At 47.2% G+C, this 9938-nt stretch overlaps 1 protein-coding gene across 2 annotated transcripts in view; it reads left to right on the top strand.

Annotated features, from left to right (window-relative positions):
• Positions 1–1114: 1114 nt before the first annotated feature.
• Positions 1115–9938, top strand: part of NCK2 (NCK adaptor protein 2) — an 86916-nt gene continuing 78092 nt past the window's right edge. For both annotated transcript variants that reach the window (XM_082337890.1, XM_082337892.1), the window contains exon 1: positions 1115–1288. The gene's annotated coding sequence lies outside the window, so the exon portion shown is untranslated. The remainder of the gene's footprint in view (positions 1289–9938) is intronic.

The raw sequence follows: 9938 nt of genomic DNA, 5'->3' as shown, positions 1-9938 counted from the left end.
TGGCCGGCGGGGACCGTGGCTGGCCGAGGCCGGTGGCCAGGCCGGCACCTTGGCCCTTCCCAGGAGAGATCCCAGCCTCCGCGGGGCCTCCTGCCTGCCACCTTTACCCACTGGTGGGAAGCCCACCTTCCCAGGAGCGGAGGGGCGCGGCCCGGACCAGCCAGGCACCCGCGGACGGGGCTCAATTCTGGAAGAAAAGGGCGGCTTGGGGCAGTTTCCCTGCCCGGCGCCCTCTCCTGAGGGAACACCTGGGCAGGTACACGCCGAGCCCCGGTAATAAAAATTACGGCCCAACCCGGTTAATACGCGGGGCGCCGAGGCTGAAACTTTGCCCCGGGGCGGGAGAGGAGAGAGGGGGACGCGGACGGAGGCGGCCGGGGCCGGGAACCGCGCGGCCCGGGAACGGCCCGGCCCGGGCGCCGCGGCCTCGGCCGCCCCGCGCGCCCCGCCGTGACGTCACGGCCCGCGGCCAATGGGCGGCGGAGGCGCCCTGGTGCCGCGGCTGGAAGTTCCCCGGCGGCGGCGGAGCCGCGACCCCGGCCCCGCGCCCGCTCCCCGCTCCGGGGCTCCTCCCCCGGCCCGGTCCCGAAGCGCGCTGCCGCCGCCCCCCAGCCCGGTTTCTTTAAGCGCTCGCCGGCACTTTCCCCAGGCGCTCCCGCTCCCAGCGGGGTGCATTACCGGGAGCGCCGCGTCTCCCGGGGGGGCAGGGGTGCCAGGGCGCTCCCGCCGGGCAGGACCCCCCCCCGTGCCCCGCCCCCGGTGCCGGCCCGCAGCCCGCCCGCAGCCCCGGCGGCGCAGAGGGGCGGGAGCCGCCCGGCCCGGCCTTCCTGCGGTGGGGCGGGGGGAGCGGCGGCCCTCCCGGCGGGCGAGGGGGAGTCCGGGGAGCTCCTCCCGCGCGATCCCGGCAGCGGCAGCGGCAGGAAGGGCAGGGCGGGGGCGGGGGCTGCGCCTGTGCCGGGGGGGGCGGGCGGTTGGCGGGGGAGGGGCCGCTGCCGCCGCCGCCGCCGGGCGCAGCAGGCTGAGGGGAGGCAGGGAGCGGAGCCGCCGCCGCGGAGGGCCGGGGCCTTGGACGCGTCCGGAGCGGAGCGGAGGAGGAGGAAGGGGAAGGGGGGGAGCCAGCCGGCCCCTCTCGGAGGACGCGGCCCGCATCCGCCCGGGGAAGGGCAGAGGGAAGCGGAGGGGGGAGCGAGCGAGCGGGCGCCGCCGCCGAGGAGACAAAGAAGCGGAGCCCGCCTGGGCTGGGAGCCTCCCCGCCGCCGCCGCCCGCCCCGCTCCCCGCCGGCCGGAGGTAAGCGCGGCCGCGGGCGGGACGGGGATGGGGCCGGGGCGGGGGCCGGGGCCCGCCGTAAACTTGTGGCGGCCGCGGGGGGCGGTGGGGGGGGGGGGGAGGGCCGGCGGGAGCGGGGGGAGGGGCGGGTGTCACCTGGGCGGGGGAGGCCCCGCCGCCGCCGCCGCCTCCCCGGGGGGGACCGGTACCTGCCGGGGGGGCGGCACCGGGGGCCGGGGGGTGTTTGTGTGCCACGTCCAGCTGCGGGCGGGGGGGCCGGGGGCGGCTCCTCTTCATCCTCCCGAGTTGCAGCTTGCGAGTGTGCGTGTCCCCGTGTGACAGCCGCTGCTTTGTGCCTGCCGGCGGGCGGCGGCGGCCCGGGACACCCCCCCGCCCCGCTCCCCGCGGGGCTCCGCGCCCGGCCCGCCCCGGCCCGGCGGGCGAACGGAGGCGGCCTGTCCGTCGGTCGCGGGGGCAGCCGGCGGGCCCGGCGGCGGGGGAGGGCGGGCAGCGCCTCCCGGCCGGAGCGCGGCGCAACCGGAAAGTTTCCCGGGCGGGAGCGCCCCCGGCGCGGAGCGCGGCCACAGCGGGCCGCGGGTACGGCCTCCGGCCGGGGGGGCGGCCTCCGCGGCCCCTTGGCTTTCCTCTTCTTCGGCCTTTCCGTTCCCGGGTTTTGACTCTCTGGAGCTGGAGGCGGGGGTTGGCTTGAGGAGCGCGGTGCGGTATGCCCCCGGTCGATGCCAATGTAGGTAAAGGACGTAAAGCTTAAAAAAAAAAAAAGGTAAAACTATACCTTGTGTACTGACTGCTCAGTAAAGCGCATCCCTGTGTGTTCTGGGAGGAAAATTACTAAAGTTTCGAAGTCTCTTCATCCTGTTTTTAATCAAAAATGTGCCCGCACGAAGAGATGCCCCTTGCTGGCAGGCCGGGCACCGCGGCCCACCTCAGGTGAAGTTGTCAGATCGGGATTCAGGTTTGTAACTCGGGTCTGACCTGCCACCGGCTGACCGTGAGCGCCTCTCCGCTCCAGTTCCTACGCTGACATCTCCCACCGTTGGCTTTTTCACAGCGCCTGTGGCCCTCTGCCTGTACCAGGGTTATTCCGTGAATTCCGTGGAGCATTTAACTCAAACTGTCTCGTTCTTTTGTTACTTTAAAACTCGAACGCTGACTGAACCTCGGCGAGAATTTAAAGCGTTCTTTAGCTGAACCACGTTTCTTCCCCTTGCTGTGAAGCAATATTTGTTTCTGAGGAACATACCGCTACTGTTGTAGCGGCTCAACGTAGGAGAATTAGACTTTTCTTTCATGAAACGCGGTCGTGCCCTTTGTAAAAACGAATTTTCATGGCCTAACCATGCGTGGTTTGTATCATCGAGAGTTTGGACTGGTAACAATATGGAGGAATTTGAAAGGGCTCACTGGGTAGGAGCTTATGAAGAATTTCTGTTTGGAAGTACTTGTTTGGCCACTGCTTTTTAGGAATCTGAAGCAGTCAGCACCATGTAGATGATGTTAATGGTACTGTGTTTTCATTTTTAGGATTATAACTTCTGAAGTAAAATAATGTTGTTGCTTCTTGGAGATACTGATTTCACAACTCTGGAAATCGAAATCCTCTGCCTGACCCAAGTCAGTTTAAGCAGTTAAGGAGATCGCTTTGTCTTCGTAACTGCCTTGCTTCTTGAGACTGTGACAGAAGATGTCGCTTTCGGGAGCAGTGAATAAATGTAGAGATAGAAGGCACCTGTACCGCGAAGATCAAGACTGTAATTAGCAAATGTTTTTATATAGGCCATGAAACAGATACAGGCTCTTTATGATGTTAGCTCTCATTGCCGTTGTTCTGTCATTGCAACGTTAGCTGTTGTATTGGCCTTTTACTTCTACCGGGTGACGTTTCCAATTGCTGTTGCGATATAATGATACACAAAATCTCTTTTGCTATATTTTTCCAAAACCAACAGCAGAGCTAGTCCTTGATTGTCTGGATGGTCCTTTTTATTACACCCTTGCTACTGAATATATGATAAATTAAAAACTTTAGCCTTTGCCTTGTTACTGCAGTGGCAAGGGAACTACTTATCTCCCCTTCCTATCTTTTTCTTCTATAGTTTCCTGGCTAGCTGTGTGGGAGAGTAAGGAAAGGTATTCGCTCTCTTATGTGTCACCTCCCATCTTCTGTCTGCTAAAGAAGAGGGACAAGGTCAGCGGCGTCTGCTGCTTTTCCAGCCCTTCTTTTTTGTACCTTGTGTTGCTGTTGGTACGTTACTCCTTTGCAGCGCTCGTGGCTTTCCTCGGTAAAAACTATAACAGTAGCAACTCAAAAAGCAATGCCCAGATGGCTTTGTTTGCTGGTCATGGTCTTAAGCAGCAGCAAAACTACCTGGAGTATCTGTGTTTTTCATGTTCCTTGAGCATAAAAGCTGCTTCCAGACTCATGGAGGCAGGTGCTGTATCAATTTACTTGCTGCAGGTTTGAAATCAAAACCAAGGCATCTTTGAATCCGAAGCGTATGTTCTAGAAAATATTTCCTGTTTGCATCGAGGAACTGATGATTTCTAAGCCGTGGGTATTCTGCCCCCTGCTCTGTGTTTTGAGGAAGGGGAATTGCTGGTGGGGGATTAATTTTTTGGAGGAGTTTTTAGATAGCTGAAAACTGTCTGTGCAACCAGATGCTACCGCATTTTGGTTAGTTCGGTCAGACCCAGGGTAAGGTGCTGGGTGCTCGTCGCTGGACCCCCTGCTCCCCTGAAGTAGGTCATCTGGCGTGTTGAAGAGGTGGAGAGTTGAGGTGCTCTGCAGGAAAGCTGCTTTCTACTTCTACTGAAATAATAAACTTAAAGGCAACACACTTTATCCTTGTATTTACTAGGTATACAGAAATGTTGCAGAACAATAGTTTCCACAGAGTGAAAGTCAAGAATCCTTATTAGTTCCTGGGGTGGAAAACCTTCAGAGAAAACTGAGATGGTGTTTGTCATGTGGGAAATAGCAGTCTTTCTTCTTCCTAAAGTGTATAAGCGAGGCCTGCACTATTAATTTAACCAGTGGACCATTGTCCAGTCTTCTGAAAAATGTACTGCATGAGATCCTGGTGGCTTACACCTTTTGAAAAATGACTTCTCTGTTTGTTTTGCTTTGCAAATTTATGAATGTCAGCCCAGGTATCCTAAGCTTGTTTCTGTTCTAGGTAGTTCCATTTAAATCTTTCTTGCAGATTCAATTAGGCCCATTAGTTTCCTCATAATAATGTAGTCGTTGGTGTTCTGCCCAATTAAACTGTTGCTCTGTTCTATGGTGGGTAAAGTAATTCTTTCAAGTGTTAAGTTGTTTTTTTTTCTTGGATTAATCTTTTTTCCCCCATCATAAGGATTCTTAATTGTTTCATAAATGCTAATGAAATGAATAGATTGGAAGTGCATTGAAATATGAAATATATATTTTTATATTCCATTAAATGTATGTGACACAACAAATGAATTTATTTCTCACCATTAATGAAGTGAGTTCATATTTTAAAATGAGCATAAATAACTTTGTGTGCAGTGAGGTGGCCTGGCAGTGTATGTTTTTAAGCTTTAATAGAGTATTGTAAATTTTAAGAATTCAGGTGCAGAGGAATAAATCTTGATTAGAGAATAGCAACCCATTGCATTTTAAATTATTGCAGCTATGCACAATAACCTGATGTCAGTAAAGTTTTAGAAATACTCGTGCTGTGAAAAACATCTGTTAGAGTGGAAGCTCAGACACGCTGGTATAGCCAGTATTTGTTCAAAGTCGTGGAAACAAACTTTGTGGCTCAGAGGCTTTTTTCCTCTGTAGGTTTGTTGTGCTGGTTTTGGTCCTGATCTCATTAACAAGTATTAATATAGTGACATGTAACTAACATTGATTATTCTGTGAAGCAGACAGTGTGGTGAACATGCTGGGAATCTTGGTAGATACCTGAATTCTCAAAAATGTTGCTTCTCTCTTACAAAGACGACAAAATATTGATGCAAAATAAAATGCAATACAGGTGTGTTTTTAATCTAGGCTGAAGAAACCTGATCCAGTTTTCCTTAACTCATCTAAGTTACTGTCTGCAGAGTACACACAACTGTAGAAATAGATGTGAAAACAGATCGTGATATATACTGCAGATAGAGTATAGCTGAAACTTTATTAGGCAAAACTTGGTATATTTAGTATGTTTACAAAATCAGGTAGTAACCTTCTCAGGCTACCTCTTTTTTTTTTTTTTTTTTTTTTTTTTTTTTTAAAGCAAATGAAATATAAACTTTGTTTCCAGGAAGATTTTTAATTAAAAAAAAAAAAAAAAGTATAATTAGATGGTAACTCGCTACCGTCATGTTTCAGCAGGTTGTGGTGTTTTGATAGGTAGGGCACTTTCTTCTTCTGTCACTTCCGCGGGTGTCTAATGCGTGGTCCTTGGAAGTGGCGTGGGTAGGGTTTGCTGTGCCAGGGCTGGACTGTTTAGCTAAAATGGATCAATAACCAAAAATAAATGATCAGGCCTTCAGATTATTACTACTTGGGTAGAAAGGCAGATTTTAGCCTTCTGAGCCATTTAAAGTTTCTGAGTTCGAGAAATTACCAGAGTATTTGTGATGCCCTTAGTAAGAAGTGACAGGGGTGTGAAAGCGGATACCGAAGTTTAGCGAGAGGCTGGAGGCTGTGGACGCTCTTCCTGACGCAGGTGAACTGGGTCACGTCCTTTTAGGGTGTGAGAAGCTGCTTTGAGCAGAATGCTGTCTCTCGGCTGTCTTTCGTTACAGGTTACACTGGCTTCAGCTCCATGCAAATAGAGAGGAGCCGTCAGACCCTGCAGGAGAATGGGAGGAGGGTTAACAAAAGTTTTCTGCTCATGCTGGGGAGAGATTCTGGGTTCTGCTAGTAGCGCAGCATTTGAAAAAAAAAAAACCCAAACTTTTATTTTTAAGAAAAATTTAATTTTTAAGAAAGTAAAAGTAAGCTGTTTAAAAAAAAGAATCAGTCCATTTCTCTTCTGATTTAACTGTATTGTCCTTATTTATATTATTTTTCAAAAGTCATTAAACACTGTTTTAGAACCTTTCCTTCAAAATGATAATAGATCCCTTCAGGGTGGGAAGGTTTAGAAAGGAATGGTGGTGTTCATTAAGCATACAAACAGTAAATTAAATATATTGGGATATGCTAACTCATCCTTCGTGTCAAATTTAAGTTGGCTGAAATAATCCGTTTCGTATACCAATTAAGTTTTTAGTTAACTGTATAGTAAAATAAAGCAGTTTGTGAGTAGTTCCTTCACAGGTTTAGGAGAGAAAAGGAACACTAAATCCTGTTAAAACTTACTCTACATATGGAGAGTTAAATTGGTTTATTACTCTGCATTTCTTTAGGGTATTGTGGACTAATGAATCATTTCAAGGAACAGCAATAAATTAAGCCGCCTGTTTAGCAAACCCTGGCACCGATACTGGAGGAGAGGAGTCCCGAGCATCGATTGGACTGGCCTCTTGGTTTTAATGCAATAGGAACACCCTCAGCATAGCGTGGCTGCAAGGTTTTTTCCTTCCTGTTCTTACAATAGCAGTGTATTCATCACACTTGTTTTCTCCCACATCCGCTGTGTGTCGGACTTGGCTCCCAGTGCCATCCTGGGCTACCGCTGTTCCAAGGGAGTTGACTTCTTAGTTGACATCCTAATGATGTTTTGGATGACAACAGGGAAAGTATTTTTCAGCTTTTTAATGCAGAAGGAGAGATACGTGGCTGCGTGATATGTTCTCGGGCTGAATTTTGATAGCTGTCATGACAACAAATCACACGTTCATTTCCCTGAATGGATGGTGTCCCTCCAGACACGCACAGAGTGTTATCAGATTTGACAGATCTTGAATGATGACATGTCAAGGATTCTGGATTCCACCACAGGAGACTTGGGCTGCCGCAAATGCACGCTGCCACCTGGCTTGGCAAAACTCACTCTAGGCTTTTTCTTGGTTTTGAGTTCAGGTGGAAAAACAAGTGCCCTTTGGGGTTTTGTGTGTTTTGTTTTAAATAGATTTAGCATTTGTTGAAAAATTAACTGGTAATTTTAGATTGAAACTTTGTTTGCTAGATTAGCAGAAGGAAAAAAAAAGGTAGTTGGACTTCATCCCGTCACTTTCAAGATGTGTATGTTTCAGGTGCTTTCAGTGTTTCTAGTAAGAACTTCAGAAGGACAAGCGTTGGGTATTTTTTAGGTTGGAAGTGGGCACTTTGTTCACTGAATTTCCATTTTGTGTTAGTGCTATCAGTCAGTGATGATACAAACACCCTGTTGATTCTGCTGTGGAGAGCACGGACAGGAGCCGACACCTGTATAGATGGGCTGTGAAGGGGGCAGTGGCACAGATGGTTGGTTTGGCTTATTTTTAGCCTTGGCTGTTGTTTACTAGTAAAGTTGCAATTTCAGTTGGACAGCTGTTTCTGGTTTAACCAGCCTGCAGAAGTAGTGTAAAGTTGGATAAAAGCCTGTAAATACTGATTTTTGTGTGTTTTGTATGGGAATGTTATGCTGGGTTACGGCCCTTCAGTATCTAGCGCTCTAGTAACTGACTCAGATGATCTGCAAACAGCAGTTTTACATGAGTGGTGTTGTATTTATTTATTTATTTTGAGTTCTGAATTATTTTTGTTAGCAATACTGTCTAGCTATACCTGTAACATAAGTGAATTAAAAATTCGTACCATTTAGTTGCTGGAAAAAAGGTACCATGTTTGTATCTTTAATTAGTCCTTCCTACCAGAACTCCTTGAAATCCTGTGGACGTAGCAACTTTGGAAATATAAGTTAAGACATAGCATTTTTCCCAGCGAGTATTGAAATTTTGTAAAAGCCCTTGCTATTTTTGCAGCTTTGTGGTTTTAATTAAGATGTTTTTGTTCCCGTTGTAAAAGAAATTGGCTAAGGTATATCTTGCTTAAATGTGTTTTCCTTTAATCATTGCATGTTGAATACAAAAATATGTAGATGGTGTTTATAGGTGTGAAGATGTATATTTTTAAATCAAAAAAGAGCGTAAGCCGTTTAGAGTATAAACATATTGAGCTTCACCTTTCCTGTCTTTCAGAAAAAAGATTAAAAGAAAAATTGATGATCAGTCTCCTTCCTTTACATTTTCAGGTCTGTAGGCAGTCTTTCTGCTAGTGCTGCAGGGATAATATAGAAATAATTATATTGTGGACTATTCATAAATTCACACTGTTTTTAATTCCATTTAATTCAAATAGAGAAAGAAATTAATGCTAGTATCCCAAATAATTAATGCTATAATAAAGGATCTGCCTTCCACTTGACACTGAATGACTTATGTTCTGTTACATCAAAAGACTTAAATCATTTTGAGCGTTCAATATTGAAATTCTAGTTCATGAATATTAGAAATTTAATCAGATATCTCAGTAAGGACTGCGTGGATTGTATTGGGTTTAAACATGGGTAATAATAAAGCTTGTGTTTAGCACAAGTATCAAAATATGACACATCATTTTTATGAGCTCTGAGGCTCTTAAGGGATGCATGGGGAATCGTAATGAACTGAAATGTTATAGACCTCCTATGACAGAAAACTATTAAAGTCTGTGTAATGTTGTTATTGCGGGAATGTGTGTCTTCTGCCGTTAGTCCTGTCTTGTAATACTGATGGTTGTATTCCTTTAGGATCTTTTCTGATTTTGCTGACAGGAGATCCTGGATATTTATTTTGTTCAGATATTCCTTTCGCCTCTCTGGAACATCAGGAAGACGTAACATCTTGGCTTTGCCAAAATGTTCGTTATTTGTTTAATATCCCAACTTTTCCCATCGTGGCCCTGTGAAAATGCAAGGATGGGCTTAATACCTCTAGTGGTCCTGTTGGAATGAATGTCTCTTATTTACGAAACATGAAGCTGAGACATAAGTGCATCTTTTTCAAGACAAGAACCACAATTATGTTGCAGGTCAACTCTTTTTTGGTTATACATTCTTTAACTTGTCACGACATGTATGTTAAATTACATGTTGAACTTCTGCCTGCAGTGTCACATAGCGAGCTTATTTTTACAGACAGCCTTTGTACCTATATGTTGTGTATTACATTACTCCATCAGCAGCCCCATAAAGTCAATGGGACTGCTGGTAGTTTAGCGTTGTTTAGTGAATGATGATACTGAGATGTTAGAGAATAGGAGTAGATCAGGCAGTGCTTGGTATAGTGCCTGCTTACGTTGATGGAAAAAGGAAGTTAGTTCCTTATGGGGAAAACAAGGAATGGTTTAGTTTGGTCGTTAATTTTAAAATTTGGAAACCTAGAATTTAAAACAGAAAACCAGACCGTATGAAAGCAGAAAAAGGAAAAAACTATTAATGCGTGCAAGAAAAGCCCTTAAATGCATTGAGGGTTCTAATGTCTGTTTTGGAGGAATTGAGGTTTGAAGATAAGTGTATTAATGCAGATCGCTGAAATAATTTTTAAAACTTCCCCCACCATGTTTTAACTGTAATACATTGTTTAATGGTGCAACTAGACTTTGTTTCAGTCTTATGTGATAAAAGTCTTTTCAGCTTGTCCTTGTGATTTCTCTGTTCTGTTCTTTGATGTTTTTCTGCTCTCCGGATGGATAATTTTAGCGGTTAAGTAGTTGGTCATTTGG

The sequence above is a fragment of the Platalea leucorodia genome (genome assembly GCF_965183815.1).
Source record: "Platalea leucorodia genome assembly, chromosome: 2".
Classification (NCBI taxonomy): domain Eukaryota; kingdom Metazoa; phylum Chordata; class Aves; order Pelecaniformes; family Threskiornithidae; genus Platalea; species Platalea leucorodia.
This window is presented reverse-complemented; position numbering and strand designations above follow the sequence as displayed.